The 9658-nt window shown below is 46.1% G+C and overlaps 1 pseudogene; it reads right to left on the minus strand.

Annotated features, from left to right (window-relative positions):
* Positions 1–1393: 1393 nt before the first annotated feature.
* LOC110297995 lies at positions 1394–9364 on the minus strand (annotated as a pseudogene).
* Positions 9365–9658: the final 294 nt, after the last annotated feature.

The following is a 9658-nucleotide window of genomic DNA, read 5'->3' on the forward strand; positions in this document are numbered from 1 at the left end:
GTACCAGCACAGGCCTGGCCACAGCATGCCTGAGCCCTGTCCACTCACTCGCGTGACTATGACCTAGAGAAAGTGATGTCATGGCTCCGCACATCAGTTTCATTCTGCAGAACGGGAGAATGACAGTAGTAGGCAAGTGTGGCAATGCCCCCAGCCTCCAGCCCCGAAGCTTTATGTTGCCACCCATAGCATTCGCAGCTCTGAGTTTTTCTCTCTCCCCCAAGTAATCCAGGGAGTTTTAAGGGGTAGATTGGCACATGCGATGGTGCTTGGTGCACAGGAAAATGACCAGAAAATGTTGTCATTATGAACATTTGAGATGTATCCCAAAGTATACCCCCTCAGGCAGTGCTACAGGATGCTAGTGTATGTTGAAAAAGGATGTTCTGCTATAGTAAGCATCAAAACACAGACTTAAACCAAGAGAAACATCTTTTCCCTCGGAAAGACTCCAACTGATTAAAAGAAATTGTCAGCTACTACTCTCCAAAGCTGAGGACGATAGTTTAAGTTCTCAACTTGCAGGGCCATGGAGCCTTTTCCTGTGTAGTGCGCGCGCGCGCGCGTGCGTGCGTGCGTGCGTGCGTGCGTGCGTGCGTGTGTGTGTGTGTGTGTGTGTGTGTGTGTGTGTGTGTGTGTCCTGGAAGACACTTAGGAAAAATGCAAGGCTCTCTTCACCTTAAAAAAAAAATTGAGGCAGGGTCTCACATAGCCCAGGCTAGCCTCTACTGTAACTGATGATGTAGTGGAGGATGGTCTTTAACCAAGCCAAGCTTGCAGAGCTTTTGTTTTGCCTCAATCGGTCTCTGGGTCTCAGGGTCGCCATGCGGGCTTAGGTCTCAGTTTCCTTCTGTGAAATGGGAACAACTGTGTATGTACAACAGGGCCTATCGCAGTGTTGTTAGGACTGAGGAAATTAATGTAAGTAATTACACAGTTCCTGGCACACAGGCTGTAAATGTGAGCCTTTCACTCTCTTCTGGGGACGAGCCATGATTGATCCTCATTCTGATGTGTGGATCTTGCCCAGAAGTTAGCAGGTGACCCCCAGCCCTGTCAGTTTGGAGAATAAGTTGAACACACCCCCAGGATGAGATAGAATGATTACTCTCTCTCCTTTCTCCCGTTGACCTCTGGTCATTGGGGAGAGATTACTGGGCCAGGGTCTAGGGTTCAGCGGTCAAGACTTTTGGATGGACCGGGAAGGGCGGATCTAGAGATCGGGCCAGCAAAACACCGGAAATCCTAGATTCGGTCTCCCTGGCCACTCGTTGGTGTGGCCACGGCGGCCTCGGCTTCCGTGGGTGGCACTGGGAGTTTGCTTGCAGGCGGCCACGGCAGGCTTGCGCCAGGTTGCCAAAGCCGGGCCTCCGCGGCGCTCCGCTGGGGCTCGTTAGCGCCGCGGGCTGGCTGTCGCCACAGCGGCCCGCGGGAGCCTGGCGATCTCGTAAACATTAAGTCCCCATGCTCTGACGAGGCCCGGGGGAAGCGGCGGGGTTGAGGGCGGCCGAAGGCTGTGAGCTGGGAGCGCGGTGCCTGGTGGCTCTGTCATCAGGACCCGGGCGCCCGAGGCTTGTGCCTGCCGCCGCGTGGGGGCGCCCGAGTCCACGGAACGAGCCTGTAGGATGAGAGCGAAACTGGAAGACACCCGCGCGCTCAGTTTCCTCCACGATCAAACATCGTTCCCGATTCTTCTCTCTAAGCTTTTAAAATAAACTCGATAAACTTGGAACCAGGTGGGGGCTGATGGAGCTGTAGGGAAAGCTGATGTTGGGTGAACATGCCGGGGCACCTCACTTTTCCAGCTTTATTACTTGGCAGCAGGCTGTGTTTCTCAATGCTCAGCTGTGTTCTAGCTTAAATCCAGTTAATCTTTCTCTTCTCCTTACCAAGGGAAAATTAAAATTAGGATGTCAAAAGATCATATATTAGGGTGTGGAGGCACGTACTTGCAATGCAAGCTCTAGAGGTGGAGGTAGATCAGAAGTTCAAAGTCAACCCTGACTACACAGCAAGTTTGATACTAGCCCGGGATACAGGAGATCTGGCATCAATAAACAAGCAAAAACAAACCAAAACCAACCAACTAAATGACCCCCACCGCTGACAAAACAACAACCAAATCAACAAGAAACAAAAGCCCAACCTCTACACCCCCTTCTCCCCCCCACCTTCCCTCCTCCAGTCTTTAAACCTGTATTTGGCATTGTTAGCCTCATCAGACAGGCCTACTTGGGATGGTCATGACTCTGAAAAGGGGCTCAGTTCTCTGGAACTCACTTGCTAGGATCAACACTCATAGGGCAGTGCTTGGTGTGTCTTTCTGTTCTCTACAGTGCAGGGTGTGGATCTACCGCAGAGTTGTCCCTCTCCCCCCAGTTTGGTGTCTCTGTCCCTTCGGACCAGAAAGCAATAGTGCTACAAGCTAATCTCAAATCTGAAGTCTACCATGCAGGGATTTCAATGTCTGTGCTTCTGTCAGACTGGGTTGGGGAGGGATAATGTCTGTTTGAGGCTAGTACCTCATCTACTCTGCTGGCCACGATAAACCCAGTGGCTCACTATTCATTCATCTCTCACAGTTTTGGAGGCTGAGTATTTCAAGACTTTGGGTGCTGGCAGATTAAATGCCTGGTGAGGGCCCTATTCTGAGTTTGCAGAAAAAGAGGAAGTTACTGGTCTGTGGGAACAGTAGAAGTGAGACTCAGGTATTTATTGTGGAGTTGGGCAAGGCTCCTTTCCTGAGCCACCAGCTCCAGTTGCCTGACTTCAGTTTACTGGAGGCAGGTATCAGGCTGCTCACAGGTCAAGGGCAGTAAGCCTTTATTGATCTGGAGATGGGGTAGAATAATGCTTGCTAATTTCTCTTTGCTCATGGGCACAGTGGAGGTGCTTTCCTTCCTGGGTACAATCTGGCCTGAGGGTTTGCAGGCTTACAGTTCCAACTGAAACCAGGACTGCTGAGCAGTTAATTATCATGTACAGGTATCTTAGCCTCAGGTTTGGTATGGGCCATATGATCAAACTGTATGTCCTTCAGTTGCCAATAAACACATACGAAGCTCGAAACAGCAAACAGATTAAGATAACTCTAAATTACAATTTTGGAAAAAAGTTCTCTTTCGGTTTTTCAAGACAGGGTTTCTCTGTGTAGTTCTGGCTATCCTGGAATTTAATTTGTAGACCAGGCTGGTCTTGAACACAGAGATTCACCTGCCTCTGACTCCTGAGGGCTGGAATTAAATGTGCGTGCTATCATTCTCATCTGGGAAAATAAACATTTTAAGTGATTGACATGTCTACAGGCAGAGTTGAGCAGGATCTGACTCAAGTGTTAAGACAGCACAGGGACAGACACAGTATAAAGACAGAAGTGTCCAGCTTTTATCTGCCTCAGTTATCCATCAGATGCCTACCGGCTGCAGTGAAGGGTCAGAGAAACCGGGAAACTGTTATAGACCCCTCACTGAGGTCTTATCTATAGTTCAGCTGTCGCTACCTGGAATCAGGGTTAATTAAGAGCAGATGTGATTTTGCTCTGACAGAGTGTCTGACATTAGAGTTGATTTGGATGATTTACAAAGGACATTTCACCGGATGTGGTTTTCTCCCGGTCTCACTTTTCTTTGTCCTTTGTGTAGCCATTTTGAGCCTGGCTAGTTTTAGCTCAATCTGGACATAGGGCTTGGCAATCTGGCCCTGTAACCTTGTCTTTTATTTAAAAACCAAGACTTTAATCCAGTGAAGGTTAAGGGTCCTGAGTTCTTTGCCCTTTGGTGTTCCTACCGATGGGAGCAGGGTAGGGAACCTTTGCTGCTATGCAAAGCCCTCTTTCCATTCATTACCTTTGGTTCTTCAAAAATACTGTTATTTTTCTGAGCTGTTTCCAATTTCCTTTTGAATGTGCTGGCCAGCCTCAGGGTGTGGGATGCTGATTTACAGAGGAACTCGACTCTGTCTTTTTAACGTATCTCTGTCATCCTCAGATCACTCTTACGGGTGCCTGTGGCCACTCTCTCCTCCACTGTGCACTGTGTGTGTCATCCGTGTGGTACAAGCACAACTTGCTTGACAATGGGGCTGTGTGTCAAGACATTTCTCTTTAAGGGGGTTTCACTGCTGTGTGAATATTGCAGTGTACTTACGGAAGCTTAGGTGGTTGGTATAGTCGGGTGTACCCCAGCTGTATCTCTTACTGCTCCAAGGCCATGCTGAGCAGAGTGTGGTATGAAGTCATGCACTGGAGAAACCCAGATGCAACCCAGAGTTACGCTAAAGCCTGGGCTTCTGTAGGTGTGATGGTGAGTACTGCTTAAATTAGTTCCTTCTATCAGGAGTTCCCTGAAATTAATGTAAGATTACTGGGGTCAGGGCACGTCTGAATTCCAGGGCTTCTATGGAATCTTGGATAGGAGGCGGAGGCAGGACAGTTTCTGAAGGCTTCTGTGCTGGCTAGTCCAGTGTACGTAGCAAATGAGAGACCTTGTTTCAAGCAAGGTGGAAGGCAAAGATTGATAGCCAAGGTTGTCCTTGACCTTCACACAAGGCTGTGGCCACACCTTGACCTCCACTCATACTGTAGCCACACATGACTACATACACATGTTTAAAAGCATATTGTATTTAATACGTAAGCCTCCTTTGCTATACCTGGCACAACTCTCTATACCACCTCCATGACCTGAGTCCTGCTGGGCTGTGGGTGCCTCTGCATTCTGGAAGCTGGCAGGCTGAGGTCCCTGTTTCCCTTGGCCAGTTCCTGCCACAGCTAATTTCCCCGTGGCCTGTCCTGGCACAGAGCCTTCCCTGGCAGAGCAGGCTTGTGTGAGGAGAGACCGTGTGCCTCTATTCCTGGCACTCCTCCAGGACCCTTCCTGGTGGCACACTACCTGGGTATTATGATTATGCAGTACTTCCTGCATGTGACTGCATGTGTTAGGCTTTTATCCAACTGACAGCTCAGTTTCATTAGCTCAGGATCTCGTAAGAGTAGTGGGCTGTACTCCTTATCATAGGATGCACTCGGCAGCAGGACTGTTGGTTCCTATAATCTTATGGGACCACTGTTGTGTGTGTGGTCTGGTGTTGAGTGAAATGTTGTTATATAGCACATGGCTGTGTGCTGATGATCTCTCCTGGACAGAGGGAGGAGCCGGAAGCAGGGGGAATTCCATTCTATCCACTTGGTCTTTCAAGTGGCCAAATTGGCAGGCTTATTACCTTTCTCATTTCCTGCAGAGAGGGTTGTGAGTGTCAAACCTAGCTCCCAGGGGGCTCCCAAGGCTTCCACGCACTTCTCTCACAGGTGGCCCATGAGGAGAGCAGCAAACTGCTCCCTTCTTGCATTTCCTCCTCTCTGCCTAGCACAAGCTCTCCACACCGCTCCTGGGAGCTGAGTCCTGTTGGGACCATCGCTGCCTCTACACTCTGGCAGCTGGCAGGCTGAGGTCCCTGCTTCCATTGATCAGTTCCTGCCACAGCTAATATCTCTGCGGCTTGTTCTGGCACTGTGCCTTCTCTGGCAGAGCAGGCAACACATGAAAAGACTGTTTTGGGAAGGCTGGCTTCCATCCCTGGCATTTCCCTAGAGTCTTTCCTAGGTTGGCTCCGTACCTGGCAGAATTCTCCCAGGAGCCTGCAGCACCACAGCCCATTCCTGTGCGCACCATTCCCTGCTTCTGGTAGGGAGTCTACAGTTATAACTTCACATATGGGTCTTGCCAACCCTTTGATGCCAGGAGTCTTTTTCCTACTTTCCCTCAATATTATAGCCTGCTTTCTCAGAATCCCCATTGCTATGGTCTCCCCAAATGCTATCTGAGACTCCTGTGGTAACTCTAGCAGGGAATATCCCTTCTGCCAACCCTGGAAGAACATGAGAACAGTAGAGAGTAGAAGCTTGAATGGCCTGTTACAGACTGAGTCTCCACAGCTTGTGGAAGTGCCCTGCAGATACTGGAATAGGGAGAGCCTGAACTAAGGCAGACAGTGTGGAGAGTCCAGGTTTCCTCTCGCTAGGTGGGTCTCCCTTGGCAAAGCCATATATGCATGTCTCACCTTTGTTCTTCCAAAGGTTAGTTATTCAGACAAGGATTCATTGTGAGGTTCAGCATCCACAAATGGCATAAGAGAGAGTCACCATTAATGTCAGGGGTAAAACAAAGAAGCTGTCTTGGCCAAAGATGCTTGGTAGCCCACTCTGGGTCGTCGTTCACTCTTGGTCTTGCCAAACTCCCCCCGTTTGTGTTCCGTTGTGCATACTGGAGATTATCCTTTCTTTTTCACAGTAGGGAAGTGTGCTCTGATTGAGAAGGCAGAGAAAGCAGAGGTAGGTGTGTGAGAGTCACCGGAGCACCTCCAGAACTCAGTAGAGTTTCTGATTCAGTGGTTTAGGACTCCGATTTGTTGGTATTTTCTAAAGTTCTCATTGAGTGCTTCATGTCTGAGGACAGTACACTGAAGAGGTTCAAAGTGGTTAATAATTTGGAAATATTTGCCATGCAAGGAGTTCCTTAATCAGGAGACATACAGTATAACACAGCCGATGGCTTTGTAGACGTTGCCCCTGCACCATTATAAACTGGCACAGGGGTTTTCATTGTTTATTATCCTTATTACAATAATTTCAACTCCCAATTTGTATTGTTCTCTTAATGATATCATTAATCGTATCATGCAGTAAAAGTAAAACTAGATTTATGGAATTTTAGTGTTTTTATGCTGAAATCGCAGGCCCGCGCCATCATGTCTGTGCATGAGTTCTTTTGAGCAGAGGAGGTGAACAATGGAAAGAGTCCCAGGCAGAAACACAGTTTTTTTAAACCTCTGTAATTATTAATTTATTAGTATCATCCAGGACTCGTGTTCAGTATTCCTCCTCAAATTACATTAGCAACGCAAATGTAAAGAAACCAAGTCAAAATTATATAACAGCACTCCATCACAAAAGCGTGTGAAATTACAAGAGTGCTATTTTAAAACACTGGCACTTTAAGAGAACGATAATCTCAAAAACCCCACAAAATTTCCAAGTTGTTCCCTAAACTAAGCAGATTAAACATGATTAATGAATGAGTTTGGGCTTTATAAAGAAAAAGCCAATGGATTGGACAACTGGCACTAACGTGCAAAGTTATCCTCTTTCCTTGTATCTGATTTATAAAGGGACAAACCACAATATAGGAAAATGTACCCTTCATATTAAATGTGGCATAATTTTAAAAGCTGACTCAACTAATTAAAAATACTTTTAAACTGTCAAGTTTCCCGAGCAATCCGTATTTAGATAGAAGGGTGAAGGCATTACAGCCAGCATTCTTGTGATAACCTTCACTGGGACCAAGGTCAACAAATAGTACGGCAGTCTTGCATTTTAAGCTTACACTTTTGGGGATACATTCTCAGGTCTTCTTTAGCAGAGGAAACTGCAAAATATAACGGCCATTACACAGTAATGGCGGTTAAAGGAGAGTCCTCGTGTATGGATTAGAACATACTTTTTTTATCAGTCCTTCAAGGACAGATTTTCAGATCGCTTGATTCTAATAATCCCACGGTGTGATAGAATTGATCACTCCTTGCTTTGCCAAGTAGGTTATATAATATCTCTTATCCAACTGATCACAATTTAGGAGATTCTTCAACTATGGATGAAAATGTTACGCCTACCACAATGGCAGGGTCTGTGGACAAGAGCTTTCTTCCAGCTAACTATATGAAAAGACACACACTGTAATAATCCGTGTGACCCAAATGGGCAAAAGCAAAAGACTAGCTTCCCCTCGAGAAGAAAACTTCAGACCTATGAAAAGGACAACGATACTAATAAAAAAAATTGTACTTACTTAGAAGCATTCAGAATGTCAACAAAACAACCACATTTTTTTTTTTTTTGCAATTAGAGTGGCATTCAGTTAACAGAACAACAATTACTTCATATAAGTTGCATCAGAGACAACAGAAGATGAAAAAAATAAAACCCAAAAATAAAACCAAAAGAAAAAACCAAAAAAACAAAACAAAACAAATCCCAAAACCAAACTACTGTCCCCATATATAACTAATTTGTGCTGTGCACCAACAAGAACCTGCTTTAAATTTCCATGCCAATTTACAACCCCCAGACTGTACCAGGCAAGGTTAGTGGCTATTGAAAATACCACCAGGACAGAGCTATCTAAAAACACATTTGATAGTGTGTTAACTATACAAAAAAAGAGACACTGTACAATTTAAAAACAAATCTTACACAGCCTTACATTTCATTTTTTTTTCTTTAAGGGGTGAGTTGTGTACAGGGGATTAAATACTTTATAGACAAGAAAAATAACTGCGCTAGAACCAACTTATTCATCATTATCTTCTTCTTGTTCTTCTTGTACTTCTTGTTCTTGTTCTTGTTCTTGTTCTTGTTCTTGTTCTTGTTCTTGTTCTTCTTGTTCTTCTTGTTCTTCTTGTTCTTGTTGTTGTTGTTGTTCTTCTTCTTCCTCTTCCTCTTCTTCCTCTTCTTCCTCATCTTCCTCTTTTTTCTTTTTCTTACTCTTTTCAGCCTTGATCACCCCCTTTTTGCTGCATCAGGTTTTCCTTTAGCTCTGTAGGCAGCAATATCCTTCTTGTACTTCACCTTCAGCTTGGCAGCCTTCCTCTCATAGGGCTGCTTGTCATCTGCTGCAGTGTTGTTCCACATCTTTCCTAGTTTCTTTGCAACATCACCAATGGATAAGCCAGGATGCTCACCTTTGATTTTGGGGCGGTACTCAGAACAGAATAAGAAGAAGGCCGAAGGAGGCCTCTTGGGTGCATTGGGTCCTTGAACTTCTTTTTGGTCTCCCCTTTGGGTGGGGGGAATGTAGGTTTTCATTTCTCTTTCATAATGAGCCTTGTCAGCCTTTGCCATATCTTCAAATTTCCCCTTTTCTTTAGCAGACATGGTCTTCCACCTCTCTGAGCACTTCTTGGAGAACTCTGAGAAGTTGACAGAAGCATCTGGGTGCTTCTTCTTGTGCTCCTCTCAGCAGGTTTGCACAAAGAATGCATATGAGGACATTTTGCCTCTCGGCTTCTTAGGATCTCCCATGTTTAGTTGATTTTCCTCCTTGAGGCACAGAGTCGCCCAGTGCCCGTCTGGCTCTTGATTGCCCCAGTGCTGTCTCTATGGAGCTCAATGTACTGCATGCAATGACTGTGAGAGTGGGAGCCAGACGCAGCCTCAGAAATACAGTTTTACTTAGTTTACGTATTCAAATGCTGGCTCTAAGGAAGCTGTGTGGAGCTGTGATTGCCAAAACTTATGTCGGAGAATGACTCTGAGGGTCTCAATTGCAACAGCATGGCTATCCAGATGTGATGGCATCTGGATGAACATCTGGTATGGTTTCTTTGTCCTAATGTCCACAGTGGTCTTAGATATTATTCTAGTTTTCATTTCCTGTGTGCTAATCCTCTGTGCCATCTTCTGCATGCTTTCCCAAGATGCTCGCCGCAAGGCTCTCAACACTTGTGGCTTCCATGTCTACATCATCATTCTCTTCTATGTTCCTGGCATCTTTACCCCACTTACTCAGGGATTTGGACACCACATTGTCCATCATGGCCATGTCCTTCTGGGCAATGTCTGTATTCTGACTTCACCGATGCTGAAGCCTATCATTTATGGGGT

This window comes from Mus caroli, chromosome 7 (assembly GCF_900094665.2).
Source record: "Mus caroli chromosome 7, CAROLI_EIJ_v1.1, whole genome shotgun sequence".
In the NCBI taxonomy this organism is placed as follows: Eukaryota; Metazoa; Chordata; class Mammalia; order Rodentia; family Muridae; genus Mus; species Mus caroli.